General features: G+C 55.4%; 1 long non-coding RNA gene across 3 annotated transcripts; it reads left to right on the top strand.

Moving 5' to 3' along the window:
* The first annotated feature begins 20,699 nt into the window (after window positions 1-20,699).
* LOC129651130 (uncharacterized) lies at window positions 20,700-23,251 on the top strand. 3 transcript variants are annotated; one of them, XR_008714022.1, is made up of 3 exons: window positions 20,700-21,060; window positions 21,385-21,508; window positions 22,944-23,251. It is a non-coding gene; the product is annotated as an uncharacterized LOC129651130 (long non-coding RNA). The 3 variants fall into 3 exon arrangements; XR_008714021.1 differs by having other exon boundaries at window positions 21,060-21,140; XR_008714020.1 differs by having other exon boundaries at window positions 21,060-21,140; window positions 21,385-21,517.

The raw sequence follows: 23,251 nt of genomic DNA, 5'->3' as shown, positions 1-23,251 counted from the left end.
CAGGACCAGGGTGCGTGAGGAGGGGCTGACCTATGGGTCCACCCAGAAGGCAGAGCTGGAGTCACTGCCGGACTGAACGTGGGATGCAAGAGGAAGATGGGGGAGGGGTGAGGGTGTCAAGGACAAAGGCACTGTCGGGGACCTAATAACTGACACCGTGGAGTTGCCTGGAAGACAGTGGGAGGGGGCAAGAAGGGGAGTGTGGTTAGAACAGTGGTACCCAGCTTTCTCTGAAGGGCAGCCCTCTAACCCTCTTTGTAGAAACTTCATAGAAATTCTGGGATTGTTATCGTCTCTCCCTCAGCGAGTGTGTGTCCATCTGGAATGAACCCAGAAGAGGAGGTAGGGGTCCAGGCTCAGGCCTGAGCACGTCCCCAGCTCCTCTCTTGCAAGCACCTGAGGTAAAGCTGCCTGGGCTTTCTGTATGCCCTTTCCTGAGCAGTTCCCTTGCCAGCTCACTCCCTGTGACTATTTCACCCCAGCAGGGACCTTCTCTGTCTCCTCACACCTCCCTACCCTCTTCATTCACAAATGAACCTAAAACTGAATCTATCCCTGTGGCCAGCCAGCCTCCAGCCAGGCCACCTTATGCCATGAGCGGGACGCTCCCCAGCGCAGGTCCTCTCTCAGGCCCGGATGTCCCTTCTCCCTTCTCACGGTCACCTCCCCAGCAGTCTTCCCGCTATCTCGCCCACAACCCTTCGCTGCCACCCACCTCCAGACCAGACACGCTGGGCCACCTCCTGTCTCTTAATCCCTCTCTGTACCCTTCACTGCTTCTTCCTGTGTCTGCACTCCGATCCCTATGCACCGCCTCACCCAGCAACGAAATATCCCCAAATCAGCATCTGTGTTCCCCCCACCCCCCGCATCTCTTTGGTTCACTCAGGCTGGCTCGTGTCCTCACTGCACTTGTCAAGGTCGCCAAAGAGCCACCCCATCGTCCCATCCTGGTCTGCAGTAGCATCTGACTCCGCTGGTCCCACCCTCCCCTCAGACCCACACCCACTCCCAGGGCTTTTCCCTTCCACATCAAGCAATTCTCCGTGACCTCAGCTGGCTGTCTTACAATTTAACTCAGTTCTGATACTGTCTGCCTGGAGATCTCACAGGTTAAGGGCTCAGTCCTGTGAGACTGTTCCCCAGTTCAGATGCCAATCATAAGCAGTAGGTCCCCTGGGGTCACCCACAACTTCTGTTTCCATGACCTCCTCCCCCTTGGATTCGGTTATTCATCAGAACAGCTAACAGAAGTCAGGGAAACACTGACATTTACGAGTTTATTATACAAAGGATGGATGGATGTGCTAGTTGCTCAGCTGTGTCTGACTTTTTGCGACCCCATGGACTGCAGCCCACCAGGCTCCTCGGTCCCTGGGATTCTCCAGGCAAGAATACTGGAGTGGGTTGCCATTTCCTTCTCCAGTGGATCTTCCCAATCCGGGGATTGAACCCAGGTCTCCCACATGGCAGGCAGATTCTTTGCCATCTGAGCTGCCAGGGAAGAAAAGCACATGAAAGGACACAGATGGACAGCAAATGGAGAGACACACACGGGGTGCGGTCTGGGGGGGTCGCCAGCACAGGAGCTTCCACCACCCTTGTGTGGTCACGGCCTAGAAACTCTCCAGACCCTGCACTTCGGGGATTCTTCTGGAGGCTCCCTCACGCAGCCATGATGGGTCATTAACTCCATTCCCAGCCCCTCTTCCCTTCCCGGAGGGTGGAGGATGGGCCGCACATTCCTGGTTCCCAGCGGCTGGTCTTTCTGGTGACCGATCCCCAGACAGAGTCGCCTGGGTGACTATCGCCCAGGAAATTCCAAAGGCTTTAGGAGCTCTGTGTCAGGAACCGGGGTCAAAGACCAAATATTAGAACAAAAGATAATCTGAGTGCTCTTATCACTTAGGAAATTACAAGGGTTTTAGGCACTCTGTGCCAAGAACTGGGGTTAAAGACCACCACATATGATAACACATAATATATAGTACTACTAATAAATACTTATATATATATTTCTATTACTTTGCACCACTCACCCTTCACCATTTCTTTTTTTTCCCTTTTTTATGGCTGCACCTTATTGCTTGTGGCAGCTTAGTTCCCTGACCAGGAATCGAACCTGGCCCCTGGTGGTAAAAGGGCCAAGTCCTAACCACTGGACAGCCAGGGCATTCCCATCCCCATCCCCCCATTTCAAACACCGTTAAAGTGAAGACAGACACGGAGAGCAGCATTCTGTTATAAACGGTACAAGTACAACGCATGGGAGGCACCCCCACTCCAGTGCTCCCCGGGGTTTCCCACGAACTCAGCCCAGGGCCAGCATCACCATCCAGGCAGCTGACCCCTAAGATTGTATGTTTGGGCGTTGGCATGGCAACCCAGCCAGTACCCATGACTGGCCTGATTTCTGGGATATTCTCCCCATTTAAGGAGTGAGGTCCCGTCCTGTGGTCACACACAGGGGACGTCAGCCAGGGCCCAGGCTGATGGCCGAAACTGGCACACACTTGGCCACTTGGTGCCAATGTGTCCCAGGAACCCAGCAGGACGGGGTCCAGTGTCCACCGTTCCCACGTTCCCAGCCGTGCCTCGTCCATGAACAGCCATGGCTCCAGGTTCACCCCCAGCCCCAGGGGAGTCCTGTTTGTAGTTAACACTCCATCTGCCTCCTGGACCAATGATGGTCCCTCAGTGACCACTTGAAGGCCTCCATCCCTTGGAGCACCCCAGGAACCTCTCATGCGCTCTTAGACACATCACTACCTGTGTCCGTCTCACCCCTATAAGGTTGCCCTAAGGTCCAGGTTAGGATCAAGTAGGACAAGCCTGTGTGTACTTAAAGGCCCTCTGGCAGAGGGACTCTGGAGAGATGTGGCCTGAAGCAAGAGCTTCCAGTGTGCGCTTCCAGATAGAGACAGCAGAGAATTCTTGGTGCGGGTTGGTGCATGTTGGGACTTGGTGCACATTGAGTTGGGAAATAACTGACCCAAGACCAAGGGTAGAAAGGTCAGAAAAGCAAAATGGCAGATCTGGGGTCAATATTAGTACTCTCTTGAGTCAGAATGTTCCAGAAATCAAGAGGGCTGCCTCCCCCAGCAACAGGCTCCCCATGGACGGACACTCAAGGAGAGCCTGGCTCCTCCTGGGAATACGGAGCCTGCTAGGATGCTTTGGACTGCAGGGACACGAAAAACCAAGTCCTCCTAGCTTAAACCTCGAGAGGCAGTGATCCACAGTCCTGGGAAGGCTCCTCCACCAGAGGGGCGGCCCTGAGAGGTACCCACTTGCTGGGAACCCACTCCATCCTGCCAGGCTCTCCTGTGTGACGGAAAGAGAACTTTAAGCTGCTCCCCAAAGGCTTGTGCTGCTAGGTCCAAACCCAACAGAAAAGGAACACATCTAGTGCCAGCCAAAGAAAAAGTCCAGAATTTACATCTCATGGGGCCCATCTGGCCAGAGTTGGGATCTCTGTCGTGAATGACTGTGGCCAACGGGCTGAGGCATTAGTAAACCAATCAAGGCTCACCCCCGGGGGTGGAGCTGGGTCCACGGGGGAAGTGGATTGTGGGGAGGAAAGCAAGAAATGCCCACTGTAGGAGGGGGCTGGGGGGCCACATTCTAGGAGTACAAGCACCAGAGGGCACCTGTAGCAGCTCTGTGTCCATAGGCTAAGTTGCTTCCGTCGTGGCCGACTCTCTGTGACCCCATGGACTGTAGCCTGCCAGGCTCCTCTGTCCATGGGAATCTCCAGGCAAGAATACTGGAGTGGGCTGCCATTCCCTTCCCCAGGGGACCTTCCCGACAGGGACTGAACCTGCATCTCATCTCCTGCATTGGCAGGTGGGTTCTTTACCACTATTGCCACCTGTGTCCGTATAATAGAGGTTTAATGAATGGTTGTTGAATGAATAAATGAAAGAAAGGAAGGACAGAGGGAGCAAGGAAGCAAAGAAGCGAGGGGAAGAGAGGGAAAAAAGGGCAGAGCCCAGGGCATGTGGCTGATGCAGGTCGATTAAGAGTAGAGAGTCCCTGGGACTTCCCTGGTAGTCCAGTGGCTAAGACTCTGTGCTCCCAAGGCAGGGGGCCCAGGTTCGATTCCTCATCAGGGAACGAGACCCCATGTGCCGCAACCAAGAGTTCAAATGCCGCAATGAAAGGATTCTGCATGGCATCACTAAAGACCTGACAGCCAAATAAATAAATATTAAAAAAAGAATTAGTGGGGGTTCCCAGTGGCAAGGAGAGAATTCCTCCTGAGCAGCGGCTGAAGTCTGCTCTTCCCTGAGGGGAAGTCAAGCCAAAGGTGGAGAATGAAGCAGGAAGGTGGCAGCCGCGGAAGGCAACTGCTCAGACCACCGAGCTGTGGTGTGGGGCGCAGGCGGAGTGAGCAGAAGCGACCTGCAGATGAGGTGCGCTGACCGGGGCTGCTCTCGGGAGCCATGGCCCAACATTCCTCTGACTTCCTTCCTGGCAAACTTGGCAGACGGGAGGTGGACTCTTGAATCAGAGAGGGGTGGGGCAGGTGTGAGAGACACCCCGCCAGGCTGCTGTGTGGGGAGACCAGGTGGGGGATGGGCTCCATTCCCTCTTAGCCCGTGACCTCAGCTCCCTCCGCCCGGACCCCCACCCCTCCGGGCAGGCCTGTAGCAGGCAAGGACCCGTGGCACCTGAGGAGGCCTCGGGGACCCTGGGTGGACCTCAGAGAGCCTCCCGCTCCGGCCCCTCTCCTGGCCAGGACACGGCCTGTTCCCAGAACACCGCCTGCCCCAGAGGCCATTCACCCTGGGCGGTCAGGCTCAAGGGCAGGGGCCCAGCCCAGGAGCCAGGGGTGAGGACTGAAAGGTGCCAGCTGGAAGGCCCCGCATGCCCACTCGGGCTGCCGGAGGGGGATGCCGAGGGTGCTCAGGGACACGGGCCTGCAGGCGAGTGAACTGACTGAGGGGAGCCGGACGCCGAATGGGGAGCACTCAGGCGGTGGCACTGCACGCTGGCCTCGGGGGTCCCCGCAGGGTGAACTAGGCGGGTCTGGGCGGACGGAGATCCCTGCTAACGACTTAGGGTGGACGAGTGTGAGCTCAGAAATGGCACCGCTGTGACTGGGGGACCCAGCTCTGGTTTGGGGGAGCAACTGGCTGGACGCCGAACCACGTGCGCGCCTGAGAAAGGAGGCAGGGAGCCCCGAAGCCTGGCGAGGACCCGCTCCGCTGTGCCATTCTGTGCGCCCTTTTCTCACGAAGGTGGCTCCTTGCCTGCTGAGCTTGATGACACGGGGGCAGAGACAGGAGAGCTGGCCTGGCTGCACATGCACAGGGCCCTGGGGTCAGGAAGTATGGAGAAGTTCAGGAGGGTGACGGCGAAGCATTAAGCCTGGCACAGGGTCCTTCTGGGCACAGCCAGAGGGAACAAGAGGAGAAAAGTCCATGGTGGGGGAGCAAGGACGAGACAGCGGGCAACTCAGGGGCACACATGATACAGAGCAAGGCCCCGAGGCCACACGCCAAGGGGCCTAATGAGCCCTGGAGTCTGCCTCCCTGCACATCCTGTGTCTCAGTTCAGCCTCTGAATCACGCCCCTCCCACACCAGAGAGCTATCTTGAGTCCCATCTCTAGGAGGGGAAGCCAGGCTTGGAGGTGCAGACTTGCAGAAGGGGCTAAGAGCTGTCTCGGGCCTGTATTCCCCTCCCCAGAGCTGTGGGGTCCAAGCCCTGACTCCCGCGCTCTAGATTCAAACATCAGCTTTGGCCTTTCCATAGCTCTTATGGCAAGTTACTCGGGCTCTCTGGGCCTCAGTTTCTTCATCTGAAAAACGGATCTTATATGAGTAGCTCCTACTCTCCATAGGGTGATTTCTCATAATACACAGAATGCTTAGCACAGCACAGGCAGATTCGTTGCCATCTGAGCCACCAGGGAAGCTTTATTATACAGTAAAGGACCTGAGAGGACACAGATGGACAGCAACGGACAGACACACACAGGGTGAGGTCAGGGAGGGTCCTGAGCGCTGTCAGCCTTGGGGTGGTCACAACCTAGACGCTCTCCAGACCCTGCACTTCGGGGATTTTTCTGGAGACTCCCTCACGCAGCCATGATGGATCATTAACTCCATTCCCAGCCCCTCTTCCCTTCCCGGGGGATGGAAAAGGGCATGGGCATGCAAAAGGTCCCCGTACGTGTCCTCCATTCGACCCATTGTGGTTCTTATCTGCTGAACTTCCTGCCCTGGGTGCTGGCTCCCACCACACCCCCTAGCTTCTAAGTAGGTCCCGCTGCCATCCAGTAAACAGATCTCCACCTGCAGGAAGCCAGACCACTGCCCACCACCCAGGTAGGACACACACACACAACACACACACACACACACACACACACACACTTTCTCCTGTGCTGGGCAGTTGCACCCAGTGGCTTTGGAGGAGCCGAAGCTGGGCCGTGAAGGTCTCCCTCTAGTGGCCCCAGAAACAACAGCTGCTCGCTTGTGCCTGACGCCAAACCCTGAGCAGAGGCAGCAGGAACCCAGCTTGACCCTGGCGCTGCAGCGGGAGGGACCCCAGCTCCCTCCCAGTCCCCACTCCAGTCTGGCCGGATGCCTACCTTCTGTGCGTTCATCCATCTGCATGGCGGGAACCTACACTTTCCAGCAGCAGCCCAAGCCCAGGCTCAAATCTCAGAGCAAAGGACAAGCCTGGAGTCCCAGGCTGGGTGGGAAGATGGGGGGTTGTGGGGGGGAGGAGGGGGCAGAACAGGCTGCTAGCAGATGCAGAGGGCCACCCCAGGATCACGCCAGATCTGGAACATCAGAGGGAGGAGTATGGTGCTGGGGCAGGGGGGGCAACGGCGTCCCACAGCCCAACAGGAGAGAAGAAAGGAGGGAAAAGCTGGCATCCCCTGGAGGCCAGAAACAGGAATGTTGGGAACTCTCTGCAGCTGGGCTTTGCTGGGATGGAAAGGAGGCTGGGGGCGTAGGGGAGGAAGATATCGGCTGGGAGGAGCAGAGTTGCTGCCACACCGAGTGGGCACAACATGGACAAGTGAATGAAAACGAGTGACCGGTGGGCTTTGCCATCCTTGTATCACACGAGTGCCTCCACCCTTCCTGACAACAGATTCCAAGGCACCTTCTCCCAACCTGCTGACTCAGACTCAGCAGGAAAGAAGGCCATGTGATAACCAGCAGACCAGGGAACTCAGAGATCAAATCTGGAAATCATCTGGTTCCCCGAGGCACTGTTGAATTGCCTGGGCAGGCCCTAGGCCTGAGATGCTGAGGCCTCCAGATTCCAGGGCAGAAGGTACGGCGGCACTCTGGGGACTCAGGAGGGAACTAATCCAGGCTCTGGTGACCTCAGCCGCTCCCACATTCTCTGGGTCTCTGGTCCCGCTCTGGAGAGGAGGCACTCTGTCTCTGGTTTGCTCCAAAGGTGCTGCTGGACACAGACTGGGGCCCAGGCCAGGGACCTGCAGCTCCTGCCTTCAGCACGTAGCAGTCACTTGTCCAGACAGCCCTCCCTGCCTCTCTGAGACTTGGCTTCTGCACAGCCACATGGGACCATAAAAGCCTACAGGCTCTTGTGAGCATTTTTTCCCCTCTTCTTTTAAGAAAACTGTGGTAAAATACACATCCCATAAAAGTTGCCATTTGAACCATATTTAAGTGTCTTAATTCAGTAGCATTACATGCCTTCACACTGTTGTGCAAACATCACCACCATTAATTTCCAGAACTTTTGCAACTTCCCAAACGAAATCTCTATCCCCATTTAACACTAACTCTCCATTGCCCCCCTCTCTCAGCCCCGGTCCCCCACCAGTCTACTTTCTGTCTCTATGAATGTGACTGTTCTAGATGCCTCATAGCTCTTGTCCTTTTGTGAGAGGCAGATTTCACCGGGTACAATGCCCTCAAGGTTCATCCATGTTGCAGCCCGTGTCAGAATTTCTATCCTTTTCAAGGCCAAATAGCATCCCACTGTATGGATGGACGACATGGTCCTCCAGGGTCATCTCTTATTTGATCCCATCCATAGGGCTGGTGCTTCTCAATGTTTCCATCTTACATCCCGGCTGGCAATAATAATAATGATGATGATGGGACTCCCATGATGGTCCAGTGGCTAAGATTCTGAGCTCCCAATGCACAGGGACCAGTTTCAATCCCTGGTCAGGAAACTACATCCTTCATGCTGCAACCTGCTCTCCAGGTGGCCTAGGAAATAGTTGCTTCATCCCTTTGAAGTCCCTTGGGGAACCCTAACTGCTAGGCTGCGTCCTGACCCTGCCAGTCCCATCAGGGGAGACACAGAGAAACCACTTCTTCTGAGAAACAGATCCTGTGTGCTGCAACTAAAACCCAACACAGCCAAATAAATAAATAAATGTTTAAACGATGATGATGATATTTCTTGAGTTGACGCCTCAAAATATGTCTACCCAGAAGCTGTGAAAGTGACCTTATTTGGACAAAGGGTCTTTGAGGATGCAATTAAGTTAAGGATCTTGAATGAGGTCATCTGGATTAGGGTGCACCCTACATCCAGTGACACATTTCCTGAGAGAGGGATGGGGTGGCGGAGTAGGACATTGAGCTCACCTCCTCTCACGAGCGCACCCAAATCACAACTGCTGAACCACTATTGAGAAAAAAGACTGTAACCTACCAAAAAAGATATTCTACATCCAAAGACATAAAGAAGAAAGCACAATGACAAGTATCCTTAAAAGAAACAGAAAAGAAGAAACTTCTCTGGTGGTCCAGTGGCTACGACCCTGTGCTCCCAATGCAGGGGGCCCAGATTCGATCCCTAGTCAAGGAACTAAGATCCTGCATGCCAAGAAAATAGGGGGAAAAAATAAAAAAGAAGGAGAAACCATAATGAAACTCACAATCCTTCTAAGAGACAGAAGAGGAGACAGAAGACTCAGAGGCAGAGAGATCTGAGACCGCAGAAGGGACACAGAATGAGGGACCTGGCCACAAGTTAAGCAACCCCCGTGACACCAGAGGCTGGGAGAGATGAGGCAGGATGCTTGCCTGGAGCCTTCGGAGGGAGCACAACCCTGCTGACACCTTGATTTCGGACTTCTGGCCTCCACAACCATGGAGAATCAATTTCCACTGATAAAAGCTGCGCAATTTGCGGTAGTTCATTCCGACAGCCCCAGAAAACCAATACAGGGATTGTCCAAAGACAGCCCATCGCATGCCCTCAAGACCAGCCCTTCTATTTAATAACCCAATGTTTTTGTTCCCATTTCACATGCCATTGAGGCTCTGAAATGTTAAGTAACTTGCTCTCCAGGCGGCCTGGGAAGAAGTTGCTTCATCCCTTTGAAGCCATCCTGGGAACTACTGGGAACATCCTAACGACTAGGCCCAGTCCTGACCCTGCCAGTCCCATCAAGGCAGACACAGAGAGACCACTTCTTCCGAGAAGGATGTCTTATGTATTTTACAAGCATTCTGTTATTACGTTTACGGCCAGCTTTGGGGACATAAAATTGCAGCTGTATTGTGGGGAGTAAATTTTATTTCCAGGGCTTTAAAACACAAACAATAACCTCATTAGTAGCTGAATATTGTCATAATTCTGAAGAATATAAATTTTACTGCAATAATAACTGTAAAATACCAAGAACCCATTGCATCAAATTTTGGGGGGGAATAAATGTTACTTCTGGGCCCCCAAACATGAACAAATAATTCCACTCTGGCTGCAAAGGAGCCTCATACTGGAGAGTATAAAATGTGCTGGGTAGGTAACTATAAAGCACCAACATCAAGGGAATATTTAAAAACTGCAGTGGTGTGACTGGGAATCCATTTTATGCCTCTGACATGCATATAACAAATGATTCCCTTTGTAGTTAAATTTTCAATCATCCTGCTGACAAGAATTTTTTACTGTTGCCATTGTGAAGCTATAAAAGGCAAAAAGCAAAAGTCATTTCAGCTCCGGGAAAGGGAGAATGATAAAAATGCAGCTTCCCTGCAAGAAATCTATGGGGTGGATGGGATTAGGGTTGCAAGATAAAAGACAAGATGCTCAGGGGTTTCCCTGGTGGCCCAGTGATTAAGAATCCTTCTGCCAATGCAGGGGACACTGGTTCGATTCCTGGTCCGGGAACTAAGATCCCACAAGCTGTGAGGTGACTAGGCCTGTACACCACAACTCCTGAAGCCTGTGTGCTCCAGAGCCCATGCTCTGCAACAAGAGAAGCCACTACATCGAGAGAAACTAGAGAAACTAGTTGCAACTAGAAAACGCCTGCGCATTTCAGGTGAATAATGAATAACTATTAGCATAAGTATATTCCACACATCCCATACACTTATCCTACAAAATGCTGTTTATCTGAAATTCACATTTAACTACACACTCGGGTCTCTTGGTTTATTTTACTAAATTTGGCAACTTTTGGTGAGACCAAAGAACAAGGATGAATCTCCACCCCCCACAAGTGAATTCTTTTTTAAAAATTATTTTACTTATTTATTTTGGCTGCACTGGCTCTTCATTGCAGCACACGGGTTTCTCTAATTTCAGCATGTGGAATCTTAGTTCCCCAACCAGGGATCAAACCCCAGCCATTTCTACATTGGGAGTGCAGAGTCTTAATCACTGGGCCACCAGGGAAGTCCTCATAAGTGAATTCTTAACGTGAATAAATGCTGTGATGCCAGGAAACGCTCGCAGGAGCAGGTATCCGAAGGTGGCCAAGCAGGTGTTCTTAGTCTCAGTGGGTTTAACCGTGTCCCCAAGCTTTGAGGGAGGAGGAGCCAGGGGCGCTCAGGGGGCATCGACATAGCCTTGACACTGATCGTTTAGGTACAAAGGTAAATGGTAACGAGAAGGTTGGATGGCATCACCGACTCAATGGACGTGAGCAGACTCCAGGAGATGGTGAAGGATATGGAAGCCTGGTGTGCTGCAGTCCACTGGGTCGCAAAGAGTCGGACGTGACTGAGCGACTGAACAATGAAGAGAAGAGGTGTGACCTTGATCAGGATTTAGAGACAGATTTCATTCAGGCCTCCCAACTCTGATGGGGAGTGGGGGTGTGCTGACTGCTGTTCCACAAGAGGGGAGCGTAAGGACCGCAGCTCAGTCTCACAGGGGACCTCTCCCCTCAACCGCAGGGTGAGGCTTCGCACTGAGTGCTGCAGAGCCTGGTAACTTGGGGGGTTGTACCCTCAGTCCTGAGACGCTTTGCAACTAGACTTCGGAGCCACTTGGGAAAACCAGCCGCAGGCTTTTTGGAGCGGGGGCTGCTTTGGGGTCAAAAATTGCATGATCCAGTGTTGATCAGTCACTCATTTGCCAAGCCCAGTAGCAAGCGGTTTTTGGTTGCTGCAAAAAAATCCACTTTCAGAGGCGGCCAGCTTTTCCCCCTCCAACAGGTGGAAGTTAGGAGAGGTGAACCCCAGGGACCCCAGAAAAGGCTCCCCCACAAGGGGGCTCCAGGGACAAGCTCCCGGGCCGCTCTTCCCTGTGAGGGCCTGACTTGGGGTTCTGCTTAGTTTGGCCGTGGTGTGTCCAGCAGTGTGTGGATGTCAGCACTGAAGGAAAGACGCTGTCTGCAGAGCTCAGTGAAGACGCCCTCCCTCTCCCGGGACCTCCTACGTCCCCACTTTCCACTTCAGGTTGCATCCACAGGCTCGTGTGCTTCTATGGCACCCATGTCACTGGACACACAGGTCTCTGTTTCTGCTTTGGGGTTTTGTTTAATGTAAATAATGTGGAAATGTAATATACCCCAAATGCACCCAGAAGCTAACTGCTTCTCAGCACCTCCACTGGCACCCTTGCATACCACTGCATCTCTGCCTAGGTGACGTGACCACCGTCTCTATTCAATGGCCCCCTGACCCGCATCAGGACCTCCCCGTGGCCCCCAGGTGACCTACAAGGCCAACTCCCACCCCGTTGCCTCCCACCTTCCTGCTAGGTCCTCAGGTGTCCTGCAGTTCTGGGAACACACGCCCAGCACATCCTCCAGGGCCATTGTTCCCCAGGGCCCTTGCTCCAGCTGCCCCCCAGGTTTCCTATGTGGCTCAGCCCTCTCTGCCTCAAGGCCTGGCTCAATCACTGGGCCAGGTGCCATTCCAGATGACCCTGGAACTTTATAACCCTGCCCCAACCCCCTTCCTCGTCCATTTAATCTGCTCTCCTTTTCCCTTCAAATACACTGGAATCCCTACTTCCTGGTGGCACAGTGGGTAAGAATCCACCTGCCAATGGCTTAAATCCATGGTCCAGGAAGATTCCACATGCTGTGGAGCAACTAAGCCCGTGTGCCACAACTTCGAGCCCACTCTCTAGAGCCCACGAGCGGCAGCCACTGAAGCCTGTGTGCCTAGAGCCTGTGCTGCACAGTAAGAGAAGCCACCACGCTGCAAGTAGAGTAGGTCCCCCCCACACACCCCGCCTTTCTGCAGCTAGAGAAAGCCCGCATGCAGCAACAAAGGCTCAGTGCAACCAGCCAAAACAAAACAAAAAATCCTTTGAAAGCTGCCACCACACTTCCCCTCCGGCCTGGAAGCCCCTGCATCTCTGCTGCCACTGCTGCTGGTGACAGCAACCCACAGCTGAAGGTGGGGTGGGGGTGGGCGGCTCTCCATGTGCTTTGCATAAACACTACCCTGGTGGGAGCCTGGAGCAGTCAGAGGAAGGGCCCTTTCTTCATCCCAGCAGGGGTGGCAGGGGGTGGGAGGGGGCTGTGGCCAAGGTGAGTGTCCTCAGGGCAGCCTGCTCCCTGGGGCTGGGAAAGGCTTGCAAGGCCAGCCCGAGGACAGAGGGCCACTGCAGGGCCCTGGAGAAGGGGGAGAGCGCAGACCCCCACGCTAGGCCTAGGAAGGTGGGCCAGAGGAGATTGGCCCCTGAAGCACAGAGGACAAACGCCCTCCCTGGGAGGGGGGGGTCCTAGGGGACCGACTCCACCCCAGAGCTGGCCCGTCTCCCAGAGGCCAGGTCACAGGGTGAACTGAAGCTTCAGGCCAGGGAGGGTGGGGATGGAGGCTTTGTCCCCAGATGCGGGGGCCTTCCTTCCTCTTTCTGGAAAAGGAGGGGCTGCCCTGCAGGCCCTGGGAACCTGCCCAGATGTCTCCCCCGAGACCACGCCCTGCACCTGAGTGGCTGGCTGCGGGGGGGTTGAGTGGGCAGGGGCAAGCAGCACCTACCTCTCAGGGTGAGCCCCAGATCCCAGGGAGGGACGGGGAGGGCGTCAGCTCAGAGGGCAGCACTGCAACCTCGGCCGTGCCCCCTCGGCCGTGTCCCCACAGGGAGGTGAGAGGCCCGGGTCCCCCAGAGTGGAGGTCACAGGGAGCGCCTGTGAAAATCCCAGATCGCCTGTCTGGGAAACACTCTCTCCCCCTTTTATGCCCAACAGACCCTTGGAAGGAGACCTCCCAAGGGGCACCTCCCGCTCAAGGAACACCGGCCCCCCCACCCCCAGGGCAGGTGGGGAGCAGATTCATGGAGCTGAGCCCGGGCTGCTGGGCCACGTGGGGCAGTGGGGCTAGTAGGTGCTGAGTTCAGGCCTGGCCAGGAAGGCATCTGGGCGGGTGGTAAGGTTGGGAAAGGGGGTCACGGGGCCACTCCTCAGCAGACTGCAGGCAGCATCCTCCACTGGCCCCTGCTTTTCTCCCCAGTTGTCATGAGAAGAGTCTTATTATACCTGTCTAAGCATCACCTTAAAAGCAGGGGTAGCCTGGGACTCAACCATAAGAGGAGCGGGAGGACTGGGAGGAGGAGCAGGTAGGAGACAGGGGAGGGGAGGGGGTGGCCCCAGGCGGGCAGAAGCTGGCACCCCACCCCATGTTCTGTTTTTACCGGAATCGAGGAGGGCCCCTGGGGTCTCAGCAGAGCTGCCTGCCGGTAAGTCCCTTCCCCAGAGGCCCCTCCAGCCCTCCCACAGGCCCAGCTGTGCCCGCCGCCCCAGCCCGGTGGGCCCCAGCCGCCGCCCCTCTCCTGGCTCCTCTGCAGGTGGTCTCCTGAGGCCCTGAGGCCCAGAGTGGGCATCCAAGCCAGCTGGCTCTGCCCACTCCTTTTACCACCACCTCAGTTTCCAGGAAGCCAGACACTGATGCCCAGGCTTACGGGACACATGGCAAGCAGTAAAGACCCCAACTGAAGCCTGGGTGGGGCCAGGAGCACTGAGCAGGTGGGACCCCAGGGCCCTGCCTGGCCTGCCTCATGCAGAGCCCCCAGAAGGCAGGCTCTCTTCCCCATCACTTCGGCCCACCAGACCCACACAGCAAGCCCATTCCACAAGGAGTTCAAGAGCATGCTAAGGCTCTGCGGGTGAGGCCAAGGAGCCAGGTGTTAACTGCAATCGAGCAATTCATCTGAACACAGGCAGCTTACTGGTGAGCAGAGGGTGGGCACCTTCCTTCTCAATCCCCCTTCCTGGAAGGAAGGAAGCCCATATTTTTAGATACCACAGCAGCTCTTTCGGGCAATGAGCTCCTCTTCTCCAGATGTTCTCAGCCTCCAAATGCCTCATCCTGGGAGAGTAGCAAGGAGTCTCAGCGCCCTCTCTCTTCCCAGTCTCTCCTGCACCCTGGTGCTTTCCAGGTCTTGGGGTCTCCCCGACCCCAACACCAGTTCTCCAAGTCTGAGCCAAGGGAACAGGCAGGCCTCCCCTGGCAGTGACCTGGCAATGCCTACCCTACCCTGAGGAGCCCAAGGTCACGGCTCAGGTGTAGACTTGCCTTTGAACCCCAGCTCTGTGCCTCTGGGCAAGTCACCTGTCCACCCTAGCCTCAGCTCTACACTGGGCTTCATAAGCAGCCCCCACCTCACTGGGCTGTTGGGGTCTTGAATTGGGACAGTGCTTGAGAGTGAAGAGCCTGGCTTGCAGCACACGTTAGCTAAAACAACAGGACACTTGCTGCTGAACCCACCCAAACTAGTCCCAGTTACAAGAAATAGAAACCCATCTCAAAAGAGAGCTGAAGTCAAAAGGAGATAGAAACACAAATCAAAACCACAATGAGGGGACTTCCCCAGTGGTTCAGTGGCTAAGACTCTGTGTTCCCAATGCAAGGGGGCCTGGGTTCGATTCCTGGTCAGGGAACTAGATCCCAGATGTCTTCGCATGCCTCAACTAAAGATCTTGCAAGCTGCAATAAAGACTGAAGATCCCACATGCTACAACTAAGACCCGGCACAGCCAAATAAATGAATATTAAAGGAAAACAAAACTATAAGACACTACTTCATACCCTTTAAGATGGCAATGATGAAGAAAGGAGGAAGGAAAGGAGGGAGAAGGGAAGGGAGGGAAGGAGAGAGGAAGAAAGAAGGAAAGAAAGGAAAAAACAAAATAACAAGTGTTGGTGAGGATATGGAGAGACTGGAGCCTTGTGCTTTGCAAACAGGAATGTGAAATGGAGCCGGCACTGTGGAGGACAGCATGGCAGCTCCTCAAAGAGGGAAATGACCCAGCAATTCGACTTCTGGGTATACACTCCAAAGAACTGAAAGCAGAGTCTCAAGCAGATACTTGTACACTCAGGTTCACAGCAGTATTATTCAAAACAGTCAAAAGGTAGAAGCAACCCAAATGTCCATCAGTGGATAAATGAATAAACCAACGTGGTCTGCGCATGCAATGCAATATTAGTTGGCCTTAGAAAAAAGAAATTCTGACACACACTACAATAGGGGTGGACCTCGAAAACACTATGCTGTGCAAAATAAGACAGTCACAGAAGGACAAATATTGTGTAATTTTTCCCAGATAAGGTACCTAGAATAGTCAGATTTATAGAGACAGAAACATAATGGTAGTTGCCAGGGGCCGGGGGAGGGGAGAATGGAGGGTTAGTTTCTCATGGGGACAGAGTTTCAGTTTAGGATGACGAAAATGTTCTGGAGGTGGATGCTGGTGATGACCGCATAGCAGTGGGAATGGGAATATATCTAATGCCACTGAGCTGCACACTTAAAAATGGTTAAAATGGTAAATTTCATGTTATGTGTATTTTAACTTCAATTTTTAAAAAGCTTTAAGAATACCTTACCAAGAAAAAAAAAGGCAGATCAGGGAAAATGTAGGAAGATATTAACAGTTATGGAATCTGGGTGATGTTCCAAAGAGATTCACTATGCCCCTCTGCCTACTTCTACTTTCTGATTTTTAAAAAACTATTCTCATAATAAAACTAAAGCTAAAAAAGAGGGGATTGGGTTATCAACCCTGCCGCTTCACTCCCTTCTGCAGTTATGCCTCTGTATCCTTGGCATTGGGCACCACCCCCCCACCCCCCTCCCCCTGCCCCGTCTCAGTCTATACAAAGTACCATAGTCTCAGGGCTTATAAACAACAGAAATGTCTCAGATTTGAAGGCTGAAAATCCAAAATCAAGGGGCCAACACGGTCACGCTCTGGTGAGAACCCTCTTCCTGCTTCCCAGCGGGCACCTTCTCACTGTGCTCACATGAGGAAAGGGGTGGGGGAGCTCTGGGGGGCTCTTTTATAAAAACACTAATCTCATTCATGAGGCTGGAGCCCTCATCACCCACCAAAGGCCTTACCTCCTAACACCATCATCTTTGAGGGTCAGGATGTCAACATCTGAATTTTCAGGGGACACAAGCCTTCAGATAGAAGCGCCGTATGACTTGCTTTGATCAATGGGATGGCAGTGATATGCAGCGAGCAGAAACTTGAAATGCCTCACACAACAAACCTGCTCTCCTGCCTGCTGACACAGACCAGGAAAGAACACACCTCGGGTCGCCTGCTGGTCCAAGGAGGACAAGAAACATGCGGAACAAACCTGGACCCAACCCACAACATGGAGGCAAGCCCAGTCTGGATCTGCTGAATCCCAACAAGCCTACTCACATAACAGCAAAAAACCAGTGCCTACTGTGGAACGCCGCGGAGACTGTGCGGCTGTTTGTTAGGGGGCCTAATTATGGCAGTAGCTGACTGATACAAGGAGTTTCTCAGGAAACACAAGGGAAGTCACTAGTCCGAACTGCATCTGACAGAGAGTTGCTCTCTGATTAAGACAGGCAGAGTAAGTAGCTTTACAGGTTAGCACGGAACGGCCTGCATAGGATAGAACTACTGGACCTTTATCGCATGCTGTCTGACCCAACCATAGGCCCTGGGAAGGCTGTTTGGACACCAAGCAGCCCAAAGCGCAGATGTCTACCACCAGCAGGACTGAGGGGAGGGACTGGAGGAGGCTTGGGCTCTCAGCTTGGCCCCTGCCCCTGCCTGGGATGCAGACATCATCACTCAGGGCTCCTCCTCCCCTCCTGAGCCCCGAGCACCAGCCTCCCTGGATTCAGCCACCTCAAGGGAGACCTACTTCTCTTCCTCAGTTCAGCATGCTGGCCAAGTGCTCCCAACAGTGGGACATGCCCTGCCCCTAGTCCTTGGGGACAGGGAGTCCCTACTTGCCTCTTGGAAGATACCCGAAGCAGAGCTGGGGCTGAGGGGCAGAACCTGGCAGCAAGGGGCAGGCAGGTGGGGGAGCTCGCAGTCTGCAGACAGGTGGGGGAGCTCGCAGTCTGCACCCCTCTGGGGCAAAAGGCAAAGGCTGAGCCCTGGTGGTGCCCAGGGAACCCCGAGTACAAATGCCACGTCAAGCTGTGGGTCGGTGGCAGGCACCGCGGCCGAGCCTTCCCTTTATCATCTGCAGCAAAGCATTTACAGTCAATAAACGGGCTAATTAATTCTCTTCAAAGACCTCTCAATTATTCATCCTGGGCTACAGAGAGAACAATTAGAGCCCACTGACGGCTCTGAAAGTGGAAGCAGGCTGGGCCGCAGAGCTGAGCCCCCTGGGTCCCCACAGTCTCAGGGGTCCCCAGGGGCCCCTGATAGAGACAAAGCAGACTTTATCGCTGGCACCCCTCCCCCCACCCCCCCACCTCCCCTCCGCAGGATGGAATATCTCTTCTTCCTCAAATTGCAAGCAGCCTAGATCATTCCCCTCACTTCTCAGGGAAGAAAGCCAAGACCCCAAGTGGTCAGTGACTTCTTTTGTCTAATAGCCCACCAGAGCGGACCTATGGACACAAAGCCAGGCTGACGGGCGTGTGGCCTCCCTTGAGGGACTGCTGGGTGCGGGCAGTGGGGCTGCTGGACTTGAGCTGAGCCCTCTCTGCCTCCAGAAAGAGGTTTGCGCTGGAGGAGGGGTTCAGGAGGGAGAGGGGAGAGCTGATCCGTCAGCAACTGCAGGCCAGGCTGGGGAGACCTGCTACCCCACCGACAGCGGAAGGCACCCTGGGGCGCCTGGCCAGAGCCCAGCGGGGACACTCGGCTTCCACCGGGAGCAGTCCTGGTACCCCGGCAAGAATCCTCCAGAGCCGGTGACAGTGGGGCGCTAGCTTCCTTTCTCTCCTCTAACTTCCTGGAGTCCCATCCTGGGGCTGCGAGGGAAACAGCAGCTGGCCCTACCCTGTACACTTTCTCCTTTCCAGCCCCAGGTCCCCCACGGCCAGCTCTCACTCCCGACTTCCCCCAATACTGCCGGCCAGCCGGCAGGCAGAGGGTTAACTCCTGGCCGCTCCCTACCGCGCAGAGTGGGGGGTGGGGGGCCGGGGGCGTGCCTGTCGGGAAGTATGGATTTCTGCAGTGGTTTTACTGGAAAAGCTGTAGCTGAAGGTGGGAGGGGGTCACCATGGCAACTTCTGGCTATGGGAACAGGTTGGCTGGTGGGAACCAATTCTTCCAGGGGCCCAAGGGGGCCCGGCTGGCGCTTGGCACCCGGGGGGCCCCTCGGAGGATCCTCAGAGTCTTACGGAAGCGCGGAGACCCTCCCCAACCTGGAATTACCGCCTTCCCCGCCTCCCACCGGCAACACTTCGCTGGGCTGGGCCCCAGACTCAGCAGCCCCGCCCCCTGTTGAAGCGCCCCCAATCCAAGCTGTTAATCGATGAACCGATTACCCAGGGCCGTCCGGAGCTCTCGGGAATCTCCCACTCAAAGAGAGAGCCTCGACTCCAAGACCTGGGGTGAGACACCCCCCCTGTCTGGCCCTGCCCCAACCAAGGGAATCTAGATTCCAGGGGGCCCAAGAGCTTGCCCCAACCCGGCCCCCACCCAGCCCCAACCAGGAAGATTCCGCCCGCAGCGGCAAATTCAAGGAAGTCCTCCCCACCCCCAGCACAAACATACACACTCTCCCAGCAAGGGGCTAGCCCCCCCCCACTCCCCGGAAGACCCCGGTGGGAAGGGGGAAGGCGGCCTCGGGCTAGGAGGCTCCTGGGTGCACCTCTAAGTCTCTGTCCCTGTGGAATTCCAAGCAGCTGGGGTACAGCCCACCCAGTGCCCCATGTCCCACCCCATCGCGGGGCCCCCCTATCCCCAGCCAGACCTCCCGGTGGGACACTCTGCGCGCCTTCCCCGGGAGCCAATTCAGCTCTGGGCCCCAGAAGGCCTCCTGGGTGCGGGCAGGACAGGGGTTAGGCCAGAGCACGCTGAGCACTGCCGGTAAGAGGAGTGGGGGACTCCTGGGCCCTCCAGGCTCAGGTTCCTGGCCCCCTACCCCAGGATTTCAGAGCCCCCCTGCAAATCCTGCAAGCACAGGGTGGGCGGGTGCAAGGAGGGGTGTGTGCCTGGGAGGCGCTTCCAGGAATCTCCCGCCCGCGCTGCCCAAACGTCCAGGAAAAGAGGGCATATACAGGGCATATGCAGCTTGGGGGACGTTGGAATTCTGGGGGCCAAGTGAGGGGGCAGGCCCGGCCCAGTACCCTCCCCTTGCTCCAGGAAAGACCACCTGCCTGAGTCCACATGGGCACCAATCCCTGCTCTGCTGGAGGTCCTTAGACCGGTGACTCTCCTGAACCTCAGTTTCCTGCTCTGTAAAATGGGCAGGAAATGTCTCCTGGGGGTGGTGAGCATAAAGAAGACATAACGCCCCTGCACGTTAACAGGTGAGGGATCCCAAGGTCAGGCCCAATCTCTCCTCTGGCCACTTCCACCAGGAAAGAGCAGGGACCCTTCTCAAGGCTTCCTGGGTTGCTGCTGGCAGATGTGGTTCTTCATCCTCCTTCGCATCCACCAGGGACGCTCGGGGGAGAAGTGGCCCGCGGCGTGGCGCCCCCTGTCGGCGGGACCCACACAGGCCAGCGCCCAGAGGGGTTAAGCAAAGCCGCCCCAGGTGTTAACTCCCGCAGGCAGGCCGGATACCCGCTGCGGTTTCCCAACTTCCATCAGGGCCTGAAAGACTTAAACCGACCCACCGCGACTGGGGTCCTTCCTTCCCTCAACCCCGGGCTGATTTAGGGGACGCCTAAACTAGCTCCCTTCACCCCCCGGCTCCCTACTGCTTCCCCTACAGTCCCCTCCCCGCCCCCCCCCTCCCCCGCTCCTGCCCGGGGCTTCCATCTCTCGGATCTGCCGAATCCCGATAAAACATTTGGGGGAGATAAGTGCTGCGTATAAATAATTAAGACCACATGCATATGCGCCAACAAAAAAAAAGTTTAAAACCCCCATTCCGGGAACAGCTTTCTGTGTGGGGCCGGGCAGTGCTGCCGGAGGCCCCCACCCCACCCTGCTTGCTCCTTGGGGAGGGTCTGCCAGGGGCTTGCCACCCCCAGAGCCTCTTCCCCCACCCCAGGGGGACTGTCTCCCTGCTTGGCCCAGAGTGGGCGGGAAAAGGGTGGCAGAGGAGCCCACCGGTGCAGTGAGGGGGACTGGCACCACCGTGGGAGTGGCCCTCACACATCCCCAGAGGCCAGAGTCCACCAACCCCGAGACCAAGCAGGGTCTAGGCACCCAGGAGTGCCCAATAAACATTTACTGAATAAACACACGAATGAGCCAACGAAGGAACTGATCCCGGGCTCCAGGGGAGTGTTGCCCTCAGCTCTGTCACCGTGGAGACCTGCTTTCCCTGATGCCAGCATCCTGTCAGCTGCTGGGGAGTCAAGCCCAGGGTGCCCAGGCGACCCCCCCCCCAAAAAAAGGGCCATCTCCCATCCTCTGCAGGAATGCCAGGGGAAGAGAACTAGCTCATCAATTAGACCACCATTCCCGACCAGCCGCTGGCAGACACCTTTCCCAGGTGCAGCTTGAGGGCCTTAGGTGAGAAGACTGGAAGAACTTCCAGGAGTCAGGTCGCAGGCCTGGAGAGTGCAGCTCCTGCCCCTCCCCACTGCAGGAGGGTCAGCATGGGGTGCACAGGGATAAGGGGAGGCTTGCCCTGCCGAGCCCCTGCTCAAGAACCTGCCAGGGCTCCCACCTGGCAGTGCTGTCTGATGCCTAGGCTGGAGTCGTCCCCTGGCAGACTCTCCCCCCAGTGCATGCAAATCCTGCTCCTCTCTCTGGGGCCACATCCCATCTTTGGAAGGAAGGCCCTCGCACCCTCTACTCTTGCTTTCCTCATTCATTCGGTTATTCCCTTAACAGCTACCATGTCCTAAGCCGGAAGGATGCTAGGATGCTGAGAACAAAGGACACAGGTCTTGCCCTCAAGTGGCCCGCAGCCCAGTGAGAGGGAGCCCAAGTGGCTGGTGTCAAGGGCTGCTCTGAGGTGAGCCAGGTGCGCAGGGGACAGGGGGAAAGGGTGTATCTTGGCAGAGTGTTGGGGGCTGGGTATCATGGAAAGCTTCCTGGAGGAGGAGGCGAGCTAAACTCCTGATACACAGGATTCCTCCAACCGCAGAAGGAGAGCAAGGCTGGGCGGTGCCTCCAGGCGCTTCCAGCACTGCCCCCTGCTGGCTGTCCACACACCTGTGGCTCTCACAGCCAGACCTGGGAGGTATGGGTTCCAATCCTGACTCTTCTATTTACCCTCAAGTTAGTCTACTTCCCGGACCTCAGTTTCCTTATCTGTAAAATGGGGATCAGGGTCCCGCCGTGCAGAGCTCCTTGTGATCCATCCTGGGCCCTCCGTCCTCTGCGGGAGACAAAGGCCCCTACCCCAGCACCCAGAACTGGCTGGTTAAACCTAATAGGTAGATGGACTGACGACTTGGCGTTTTCTTGCTGAGCTTCCTTTCCCGGGAGCAACAAACCCCAACAGGGAGCACTAGCCTCTGCTCACCCAGGACTCCGGAAATGTACTCCCACCTTGGATCGCTGGCATCTTGTACCGCTGCCTGCCCACCTGACCAGGTGTGTGACGGCACAAGTTGTGTCCTGTCCCTCCCCGGGGCCCCACAGGAGCATGACAAATACTTTGTGGAGTTAAGCACTCCAGTAACAAAGCTCCTCCCAGGGACCCAGGACTGGAGAGACAGGTGGGTGTGCTCAGAAGGTGCCAGTCCTGGGTGCTGTCCTCAACCCTGAGCAAGGGGGTCTTGGGTTCCTGACCAGAGGCCCAGGCATGGCTGCCTCTCTCTCACCCCACGCCAGGGCGAGCTCAGTCTTGCCTCTCTCCCGATGAGAGCAGGTGCCCACCAGAGACAGCCTGGAGCCCCATCTATGCCCGTGTCACCTGCGGGTCCTTAGACCCCGCCATCATCCCGGTCAAGCCAGCTCAAGACTTTTTGCTGATGCCAGACCTTCAAGTGCCTGAATGTGGGACCTTCCTTCATCCTGCCATCCTGGATTTCAAACTCAGTAGGAAGGTGCCCAGGATTTAAAAAAAAAATCATAAGCGCTAAGAAAGAGTGACCTTCAAACCCTCTCACCGCTTGGGTCATGCACTCTCTCATAAGAAATGCTTGAGCTCATAACTCCATATGAACTCATAACTATATATGTATAGTTATTTATAGATTTCAAGTTTCCGTGACTGTATGAATCTATTACTTGTGTTATAAAATATTCACAAAAGAGAGACATTTTAAAAGGATGAAATGTAAATACTAAGCATAAAAGTCTCCTCCCCACCCTAGGGGATTATTCTGTGTTTGGGGCCCAGTCAGATCCCTTGGCCTCCCCAGCTAGGATGGGGTCCCTGGCAGATCCCCTACTTTGGCCCATTCCCCGGCCTCAGACTCTGACCTTCTTCCTTCCCAAAGATGTCCTCTGAACTCTGCCACTGTGAAGACCTGCTTTCCCTGACACCAGCCATCTGGTCAGCAGCTGGGAAGTCAAGCCCAAGGTGTCCTGGGAGCCCCCCCCCCAAAAAAACGGGCATCTCCTATCCTCTGCAGGACTGCCAGGGGAAGAGAAATGAGATGAGTCTGTGGCACAGAGGATGGGAACAGGCCCACTGCGGACAAAATAAAGGACTGTTGTGCTAAGTGGCTTCAGTTGTGTCTGACTCTTTGTAACCCTATGGACTGTAGCCCGCCAGGCTCCTCTGTCCATGGGATTTCCCAGGCAA

This window comes from Bubalus kerabau, chromosome 4 (genome assembly GCF_029407905.1).
Source record: "Bubalus kerabau isolate K-KA32 ecotype Philippines breed swamp buffalo chromosome 4, PCC_UOA_SB_1v2, whole genome shotgun sequence".
Classification (NCBI taxonomy): domain Eukaryota; kingdom Metazoa; phylum Chordata; class Mammalia; order Artiodactyla; family Bovidae; genus Bubalus; species Bubalus kerabau.
Note: the sequence above shows the minus strand (reverse complement) of the source record. Positions and strands in the feature narration are given on the sequence as shown.